At 40.4% G+C, this 10,077-nt stretch overlaps 1 long non-coding RNA gene across 1 annotated transcript; it reads right to left on the bottom strand.

The window, feature by feature from the left end:
• Window positions 1-1,794: 1,794 nt before the first annotated feature.
• On the bottom strand, window positions 1,795-9,155 carry LOC115292942. The gene is made up of 3 exons (XR_003909250.1): window positions 9,020-9,155; window positions 2,675-2,822; window positions 1,795-2,042 (listed from the first exon to the last, which is right to left on the bottom strand). It is a non-coding gene; the product is annotated as an uncharacterized LOC115292942 (long non-coding RNA).
• Between the last annotated feature and the right edge of the window lie 922 nt (window positions 9,156-10,077).

Genomic DNA, 10,077 nt, shown 5'->3' with positions numbered 1-10,077 from the left:
AGCAGAGTCCCACCTTGACTATCTCACTGGAGCAGGGGTATACCCCTAGTCCACGAAGCCACCATAGGATCTGCTGGGACTCATTGAGAAATGTATTCTTCCTCTTGTGGTTGGATAAGGAAGGTCATAGTTTCTGTGGGGAGCTTCAGGCTGCCATGGCAACCCCCAGTCTTTTCTCCACTTTCTATTTGTGCTATTTCACCAGGAGATGTAGAAATCTGTAATCTTTTCTCCTTCCCTCTCCCCTCTCCTTTTTCTTCTTCACTGAGTCTAGGATGGACAGAGGTTAGCATTAAACCTTGCTTCTGATTTTGTATACCTTGTGAGACTTTATGCAAGTCCTACTAATAGAGACAAAAAAACACCTGGATTCTACTTCTTTCTTCAGAACTACATTGTTAACTCTTAATCAAAACAACAGGCTGTCCTGGCCAGAACTCCTCTATTCTCTGAAAAGTAAAAATGCAGAGTGGGAGGAAAGGGAGTCAAAGCAAGTTAATAAGCAACTAATTGGGCAAAAACCAGATACAAAGAAAAGCTGAAGGTATGCACAATTATTTCAATTCAGAACTGTTAGAGTTGTACAAGATCCTAGAACAGAGGTTCTCAAACATGTCTACACATTAGAACACATGTCAGGGGCTTTTAGAGACATAGATGGCCCACCACAGATTGTACTAGAACCAAACTGGGATGACTCTGTGTGGTTAGTATCAGGAAACCCAGAGCAGAACATGAAAATAAGAAGGCTGAAATAAAATTCTATGAGGGATAAAAACCAAATCAAGCACTTTTCGTAGGAGCAAAGGGTTGGTAGGAAAGGCTAAAGTAGGATTTCAGGACAAAGAAAAAGGGAATGGATCATTGCATCAATACAGTAAAATCAAGGTCCAAGAAGCCACAAGTTAAATAAAATATGTGGCCCCCAAGTTAGGTTAGAATATAAATATTGTTATTGTACATACCCCCTTCTTCAGCCCTTAGGCTTGGTTGCCCCTCTCTTTTGGAATTGGTTGCCTTTCTCTGCTTCTGCAGAGTTTTTAATTGTCTTCTACCATTTACTACTTTTTGAACTATAATTTGCCTGTTTACATGTTTAAGTCCCAAAATTCTAATACTTCCTTACAAAGAATTGGTGTTTAAAAAAGTTTTTTTAATGAGGTACTCAAGAACAAATGATTATAGTGCTATACTTAATAGTGTAGTCAGGGCTTGGCAGTTAAAAACATTCACTGAGAAAGACAAATTCCCAACCCTATCCTTGATAGGTAGAGAAGAGATGCTTCCATACATTCGTAATAAAACCAATGCATCCACTTCTGGGAGATAACAACTAAACTTGGATTGCTGTTTTGGAGGTCTAAAGTCAATGATGGCTTTGCTCCATTCTGTCGAGAGGCTCACTAGTATAACTGGGTTGATAAATTCTAGAGCAAAATGTATAATTCTTTCCCCAATTTTTAATTCATTAAATCATTCAATAGACCTTTTACAAAAGTGAGGAACTACACTAAATATTTGGGGATACAATGATGATGGTGTTTGTGTGTGTTGTGGTTGTGTTGATTTAACATTATTTTTAAAGGAAGTGGTATCTTATATAATACATGTAGACATGGATATTTATAGCTACTAATTCATGATAAATTATATATCATAATTTCAAATTTAATTATATAGAAGGTGGTATATGTCACGAACTACGAAGGGTCCAAGGTTTTACCCTACTTGTAAGCTAAAAAAAATACATGCTATAGTTTTATGGATACTGGCAGAAGACATGGGACTTCTGGGTGAGAGACAAAATATTTTATTAGTCACAGCACATCAGGTAGCATGAGATTCACTTTTGAGCCAGTTCTCCACGTCCTCTAAGACCTCCAAGGGTAACACAGGTAGGCATAGAAGAATGCTGTGCAGTGACATAGTTGGGTTATGTTTGTTGTTTTTTGTTGTTGTTTTTGTCACAGCTGAGGAACTCTGAGCTTAGAAAACTCCAGTCTTTTACAGTGGTCTGCAAGCAAACTTATCCAACATTTACCCTGGAGGAAGACATTATCTTTACAAACTCACCCTCTTCTCTGGAGCAAGACATTATCTCGATTTTCCAAGACTGTTTGCTATATACATCCTTGAAAATATCATCTAGAACAAAACCTTGTCAGCTCACAAAATGTGCAGAAACACAAAAGATTCATGCAGGACTGTCTCCTAATAGTATAATGGTACAGGTTAGTATTAAGACGGATATATAATGAGCAGGGAAATAAAAAGGTGGAGTAAATTGACAAAAGCAGATACAAAAAGTAAAGCTAGCACAGCTAGGGTAAGAAATCTTAGGTCTAATTAAGAGCAGGAGCAAAAGAAAAGCATGTAGAAAGGTTGACATATGCTTAAATCATGGAGAGAGAATAACTCAAAAGACTCTAGTGAGAAATAGAGAATCTAAGAAGCTTCTTAGGAAATAGAGAGGTCATTGGAAAGAGCATCTTCAGGTTGCAGTGCCAGCTGGAAAGGACCCTGTTTCTCCAAAATCATGTTGCTAAGAAACAGTACCTAGCAAATATGGGAGTAAAATAGCATAAAGCTAAAAAAGAAAAGCCAAGTTATCTCTGTTGCTTTACAAAGAAACACACTAAAGCTACTTTACTCTACTTATAATGTATTGACTTACAGTAGATGGGAGTGGTATGTGTTCACCATGGTGCAGCTCTTTGGAGAAGGCTCAAGTTTGTTCCTCTTAATCCTATCCACTTTGAGGACTTGGCATCTTTTCCCTCTACCTCATCATAGCTCCTCCATTTCAGGGGTTAATGAGTGTCCTAGGTTATTGAAAGGGGAAAAGGATAGGGGTATGAGGGTAATTACATCTGTAACAAACAAAAATCATACAGGAGTTTATCCCAATAAATTTCATCTCTCATTCACAAAATCCATACCTAATGTTCCTAAACATGTGGTATGTTAATCAGCTTTCCTGCATTCACAAACAACTTCAAAATCTTAGTGGCTTATATCAGACCACATTATACATACTGGTGGTTGCATGTTGGCTCCAGATTCCGTGTCTCTGTTTGAATACATTTGGCTCTGCTCCATGTTTCTTTTTATTCCTGGACCCAGGCTAAAGAAGAAATCTCTGTGTGGGATGTACCATTTTCATGGCAGGAGGCAGAAGCAGAAAAATAAGAAACCTGGCAGAATCTCATAATGCTTCCTAATGCTTCTGGAAGGTGGTAGTGTATATCATGTGTGCTCACATTTCTTTACCTCAAGTAATCACACAGCTGAGCTTAACAATGGTAGAATTATTACAGGGAAGGGAATATAATTGTGAACAAGAATATAACTAATGATGAGTAGTTTTCTTGGGAAATTTTTCTCCAAATGCTCACTTGAAGATATTTCTTTCACATTGAGGTAGCACCATTGTTTAGGGTGTCTGAGATAGAGAGAAAAGTTGCTGGCAGGAAACCTGCTAGAAAGCAATACTCAAGAGGCATATGTATGAGGGAAGGGAGGTTTTTAAACCAAAACCACATTAAAAAATAAAAAAGATCCAGGGAGGGAAGAGGTACAGATCAAAAGCATGGCTTAGCAATTGCTGACTGTGACCATGGTGTCCCATGGGTTGGGTCATTCAGGACCCTCAAAGAAATCTTCCTGAAAATAAGACAGGGAGAAGTTACCAACAATTTGTTTTTCTGTTCCTAGCAGTTGACTGTCTGCCCCAGGCAAGGATGAGTAGACAGAATCCCTTTCCCTCTGTCCCGTAGTATATATCATGTGTATGACTCCACAGGGAACACTTTGGCTGGCTGTATTTCTGAAGCCCAGCATTTTGGTTCCCTCAATTGCTTGGGCAGGTACACAGATAAATGAACTTTTATTTCTGTATTTACTACATTGCCTGAGTGCCACAAAGGAAACAGAAAAGTAAGGAAATGTAGTAAGAGAATTAGCCAAAGGATCATCTTTGTTGAAGAAAACTTCCTTTTTACCTTTGGGTAGACACAACAGAAAATTTAAACTGAGAGCAAGCAATGAGCAGAATGCACATGGGGAAACCATCAGACTTCAGAGTTGATTCTAGCCCTTGCATGGAGCACTACTTCCTAGTTCATCACTCAGGTAAGTAAGAGGGCTGTGTAGCTAGATTAACATTCAAATGTGCAACAGGACACTGAGGAGATTCTTTGCTCACCAGCATCCCTAGTTGTATGTGTCCTCTAGTCCCTATCAAACTTCTAAACTCCCATGACTACAATTCAGATATACAGAGATTCATTATTTTTCCATTTGTTTAATAACCTCACTTCAATATCCAGATTTAAATTGAAAGCCCACAGCTGTTTAAATTGCCCCATTATTCTAGTTAAATCCCAGAGCTTTCAGGAACTATGGGGCAGGCTGCATGCATTTGGACCTGGCACATTAGCGGAAATTACATGAATGCATCAATGGGAGAAAGAATGCCACAATGACTAAAAGCACTGCTCATCACGTCCCTTCAATTCTTTGTACCTTTTCTCCAAAAAATTGCTATGTAGATTCCTTGGCTCTTTAAATACCATGACTATTCTAGTCACAAGTGAGTTTTTGACTTTCTGAATGAACAGTTTGCTTGCGTACCCACAATGAGAGGGAGAGGATAAGAAGATTCTCCTGAGAGTGACAGTACATGGAAGACATGTTTTGTGTGACCGTTTAAATCATTTTGCAAAATGTTTTGAAGCAGTAGCTAGCTGTGTCTTTACCTCAAGGGATAAACTTCCAAACCTCAGTGGATTCATAGAATGACATATAAAATCCAAATGGCTCAGATGGAATGAGTGTTGTGTTCGGTAGGCTACCTTATTAGAAGATCATATAAGGGCTCAGTCAGTTGAGCGTCCGACTCTTGATCTCTGCTCAGGTCATGATCTTGTGGTTCATGAGTTCCAGCCCCACATAAGGTTCTGTGCTGATAGTGCAGAGCCTGCTTGGGATTCTCTCTCCCTCTCTCTGCCTGTCCTCAGCCTGTGTGTACCTGTGTGCGCTCTCTCTCTCTCTCTCTCTCTCTCTCTCTAAAACATAAACAAATAAAGGGGCACCTGGTGGCTTAGTTGGTTAAACATCCAACTTCAGCTCAGATCATGATCTCAGGATTCATGGATTTGAGCTCCCAATGGGCTTTCTGCTGTCAGCTCAGAGCCTGGAGCCTGTTTTGAATTCTGTGTCTCCCTTGCTCTCTACCCCTACCCTGCTCAGTCTGTCTGTTTCTCTCAAAAATATATAAATACTAAAAAAATTTTAAGAATATACAAAGATTAAAAAAATTAAAAAAAAATAAGTGGATCATATAACAACCCAGACCCTACCTCTGTTGGGGCATCTCCCTCCTCCAGATGCTTGGACGCCTCCTCACACAGGCTGTGAGTGAGGAAAGACCCAGTAGTGGTTTATGATCTGGGCCTAGAAAATGGCATCAATCTTTTCTGCCCATATTCCTTTGGCAAGAACTCAACACACAACCCCAACTACCTGGGGGTGGGGGAAATTTGGGTAATATAATCCAGCTGAATACTCAGAAAGGGCAGGACACAAATTTAGTGAACAACTAAGGTACAAGTCAGTGCTTGTAACCCGCTAATCCTAAAATTAAGAATGCAATCAAAGCATCCGTATTTGGGATCCTCATTATTTACAAACTATTGCCAACTTTCTTTACCTCTGTCTTTCTGGGTGATGCTATGCCCCAAGAATCTCCACAGTGCATAGGAACCCTGAGGGACAGGCTTCTCCCCACCCCACCCCCGCCCCCTTCCTCTACCCCACGTGGCAAAGATATTGCTAGTAGCAGTGAAGCATTGCTAAGGGTGGGAGAGGGTAAGTAGCTGTTATAGAATACTGCTTGGGATGCCAAATTTTTAGCATTACCACTGCCTACTTTTCCAGCTTATTCCACATCCACAGTATTTGAGAGCTAATTTCTTCCTGTTTTCTTAGTCTATGGCCTGAGCTTATTTTAAACATGAGTGCCCACCCTCAAGGTTTCCTGCCACTCATCCTATGGGCAGGACTGCATGCCAATTGAGGATATGAAACATATTTAAAAATAGTATTTCTGTCCCCACCCATAGGTTTCAAAAGAATAGGTAGGGAAATTCTTGTGTGAGATAAAATTGGTACCTATCCCCTGCCCCCAGTTTCCCCTTTATTTCTAATTGCTTCCTTCCTCCCACTGTTTTCCAGACTATCTGAATTGTATCAGTCCAAGGCATATGGGAAAGTGGGTACCACCGGATGGCTATTGTCAGTTAGGAAATAGCTACCATCCAAACACTGTTTGCTAATGATCGTATTTAATGTGATAAAATGGATGTGAATATTAAGTTTGAACCGTCTCTGCACCATCGCAGCTTAAAAAAAAAAGACATGAGAAGTGACAGCTTTGCATAAACCTCTTTCTTTCTATTTTCTGTAATTCTGACATATTCACATTTCACTAAATAAGAGTGAACACCACCATCCACCCACTCACCAGGCGTTCACTTTATATATAGCTATAGATATTCAATGCAAAACAAAGCAAAAAAGGATTCATGGAACATAGATTTGTGGTGGGGTTTTAAGCAGAGCAGGGACTAAAATGTTTATATTTAATTTTCAGTCCTGGTCTTGGTCCTACAATATGTTCTTGGTTAAGGCCCTACACAGCCTTGTCCTTCAGCTTCTTGTTATTCTTTCATTTACTCAAGTATTTAATGTTTTTTATGTATTCTTTGAATACCTGGGAGTAGGCTAGGTTACAGAGAATAGAGCGGAATGATAGATTTGTTGCATAAGGAGCTCAAAGTCTCATGGTTTCTATTACAGAAGAAGTATATAATAATAAATGTTATGCCTGGGGAGGGGAAAAGTGTGAAAAGACTCCATAGCCCTGGTTGGTTCTTGAAAGACAAGGTATTATCCAGATAGAAGACTTTACCCCATGTACCTTTGTACTGAGTGCTCCCAATAGGCTCCACTCACTGGGGAACCATGAATGTGCTGGGAGCTAAGGCTACAGTAATTGTTAGGGTTTAGATTTAGATGGTCTTCCATTCCATGCATAGATTTTGGCCTTCTTGTTTGAAGACTTTGTGAGTAGAGTCACAAGACCTGTCTCTTGTGAGAGAGCCATAAGATCAGTCTCTCTCAGAACTGCTTTCTTACTTACCACCATGGTGGGGAACACGAAAGGATGATATGTTTTCAGAGGGTATGCCACTCTTTGGCATCACTTTTATTATTTACTCTCAGGTCCTTAAGTTCATATATGAGATATTTCTTAGCCTTTTTCAAATGGTCAGGGCCATTCAGATCTATTTGTGTTCTCACCCTGAACACATTCCACATTTCAGTCATGGTGAGAGAAAACATTGCTCTTGGCTTATACTTTCATTCTCCATTTCTTTCCACTCCCTAGGTCTTGGGAAGTCCCTGAAATCAAAGCTCATGGAGCTTAATTTGAGGGTTCAGAGAGGGTCAGCTCCTAAAAGGAGGTAAGGTATCATAGCATATGCTTTGTATTTCCTGTAGGTATCAAAACTCAGAATTTGAAAAGGAAAAACGTGGAAGGCCCTAAAATATGTATTCTTCCAAGAGAGTGGGATCTGTATTTTAAACAGGTTACATTTGGATCCAGTTCATAGTGAGACTCTGCTTACTTTCTGGTTCTGGCCACAAGTCACTGACTCCAGCCACTGACCCACCCACAACTCTCATCTCAAAAAATTCTGGCCTAATAGTTACCTAATTCTGGCCTCAGCAAGGTTATTCTTCAGAATACATATTTTCTATGCAACAATTGAAATACAATGATTTGTTGGGACCCACCAAGAAAGTCTACTCCCTTCTCCCAGCCCTGCTATCTCTACTCAGAAACCCAGGTACCTTGGACAAATGTAAGCTCCAAAGAGAGCCTCACATGGACCTCTTCCAAAGTTGTCCAGGGAAGTCTCATGCTCTGCCCCTATGCCCATGCTTCCCCTAGAGACATGGCCTTCCTTTTAAGTCCCATTGTGGATTTTCTGGACGATGCTAATGAGAATAGGTGGAGCAAGTCCCTTCTGTGTGGGATACTGGGATCTGCTTGCCCCAGCAGCTGGCCCAGGGAGCCCAAGGATTTGTGTTTGGGGGTCTCAGCAAGTGTTGTGGTTTTCCTCTACACCAGCTCCTGTGGATGGATGGGTGGGGCAACACTTTTTGAGGAAGTAGCCACACATTTTTCTTTTCCCCCTGCCCTGACCAATGTTTATCAGAGTTGAGAAGACTATTCCATTTTTTGTAGGCTGAGTTAAAAATGGAACATTCACTGAGAAATGCCAGTCCACAGTGATCTCAAGTGTATCTTATGAACACCTTCTATGGTTAAAGCTCCTTAACTAGTGTTCCTGAACCATGCCTCTAGTGTCAGGGTGTATGCAGAAACCCTCTCACTAACAGAGACATTCAGGAGGCTGACTGGCCAACCTCTCTAGTTCTCTTTTTGCCCAAAGACTTGCTCAACAATGTTTAGGCATTTAGAACAAATATTGAAGTGTCAGTTGGGGGATGTAGATGAGATCAACATAGGGTCAGGATGGGAGCCTCTGAGATATCCCATTTGCCTCCAGCATTTCCTGCACTCATGAATCTGGTGTTTTTGAAGGATCATAGTGGTATTCCCTGTTTAAGGTTTACATTCTTCTTCGCTTTAGTAGAAAAGCACTCCTCACCTCAAACATCAACTTTTAATAATTATTTGCTTCAGAAACAAGAGGAAAACTTTCCTGAAAAAGGTGGATGAGTGTTATTTATAATTGTAAGTAGGACCTTTTTTTTTTTTTTAAAGAAAGCTGGATCAAGAACAAAGAGACAGAGAGAAAGTTGGATCAAGAAAGCTGGATTTGTCAATCATGTTTCATGGCCCTCTTGGGGAAACCAATGAGGGTCAAAAGCAGACTGGAGCATCTTAAAAAATCACATTAGAATCACTACCCCTCACAAAACTTACATCTTCTGTGCTTTGAATGAAGCTCTTCTGATGCCTTCTATCTTCAGGTCCTAATTATGGATTATAGGTTACTCTGCCATTCCAGGTACTTAGGAAGAGTTTCTTTCTGATCTCCTTAACCACTCTGTTGGTAATAGACTGCCATATAGAATTAAGTAAAAGTGATGTGGGGAAAGATGCTTGGGTCTAGTCTGTGTGTGTCATTATGCCTGTGATGTAACCTAAGCTGCAGCCAGACCTACATGTTAACACTATCAGAATGGTGCCATCTGTGATGACAGCAGCCTCCCCTCCCTGACCCGGCTCAGACTACTCACAGCCACCCCCATGCTAAAGCTCCTGGCAACCTCCATGACTGGTGTCCCATGGGCTGCTCTTGGAGTTACAGCTGTCCTGGAATATTGCAAAAAGTCCTTGGTGAAAATGAAGAGCTAGATCTTTTAAAGACCAGACAATTGATGTAGGCAACTTGAAAGTCCATCTCACAGGAAGACAGCAATTAACTAAAAATAATTCCGATTCAAGTTTCCTAGCCCCTTCCATAGTGCCCTTCTAGCAACCAATAACCTCAAGTCCCTTTTATTCCTTGATATCAATATTTATCCTCTTGTCTCAACAAATGATTAATCAACATCCACTACATAGCAGACCTTTTTCTAGCTTAATCATTCTCAAACTTTAGCTTGCATGAGAATTGCTTGAAAGGCTTTTAAAAACACATATTGCCAATGTCCCATAGCCAGAATTTCTAATTCAAATCTGAGGTAGGGCCCAAGTTGTGCTTCTGAGAATCTCCCAGATGATAATTATGCTGCCAGTCCAGGCACTACACCTTGAAAACTTTTATACTACTTACTAGAACACACACACACACACACACACACACACACACACACACACACACACATCTCTATTCCCCTGAAAAGTATATTATTTTCTTTTCTGTCACAAAAGCAAGTTGGGTGGTCCATTAAAACTAGAGTTCAGTAATTCAAACCATTAGCATGAGGAAAGCTGGCTGCTTCTTCCTCAGTGCAGGATGGACTGTATTTTCAGAA

The sequence above is a fragment of the Suricata suricatta genome, chromosome 5 (genome assembly GCF_006229205.1).
Source record: "Suricata suricatta isolate VVHF042 chromosome 5, meerkat_22Aug2017_6uvM2_HiC, whole genome shotgun sequence".
NCBI lineage: Eukaryota > Metazoa > Chordata > Mammalia > Carnivora > Herpestidae > Suricata > Suricata suricatta.
The sequence above is the reverse complement of the archived record's forward strand: the minus strand, read 5'-3'. Positions and strand labels throughout refer to the sequence as shown.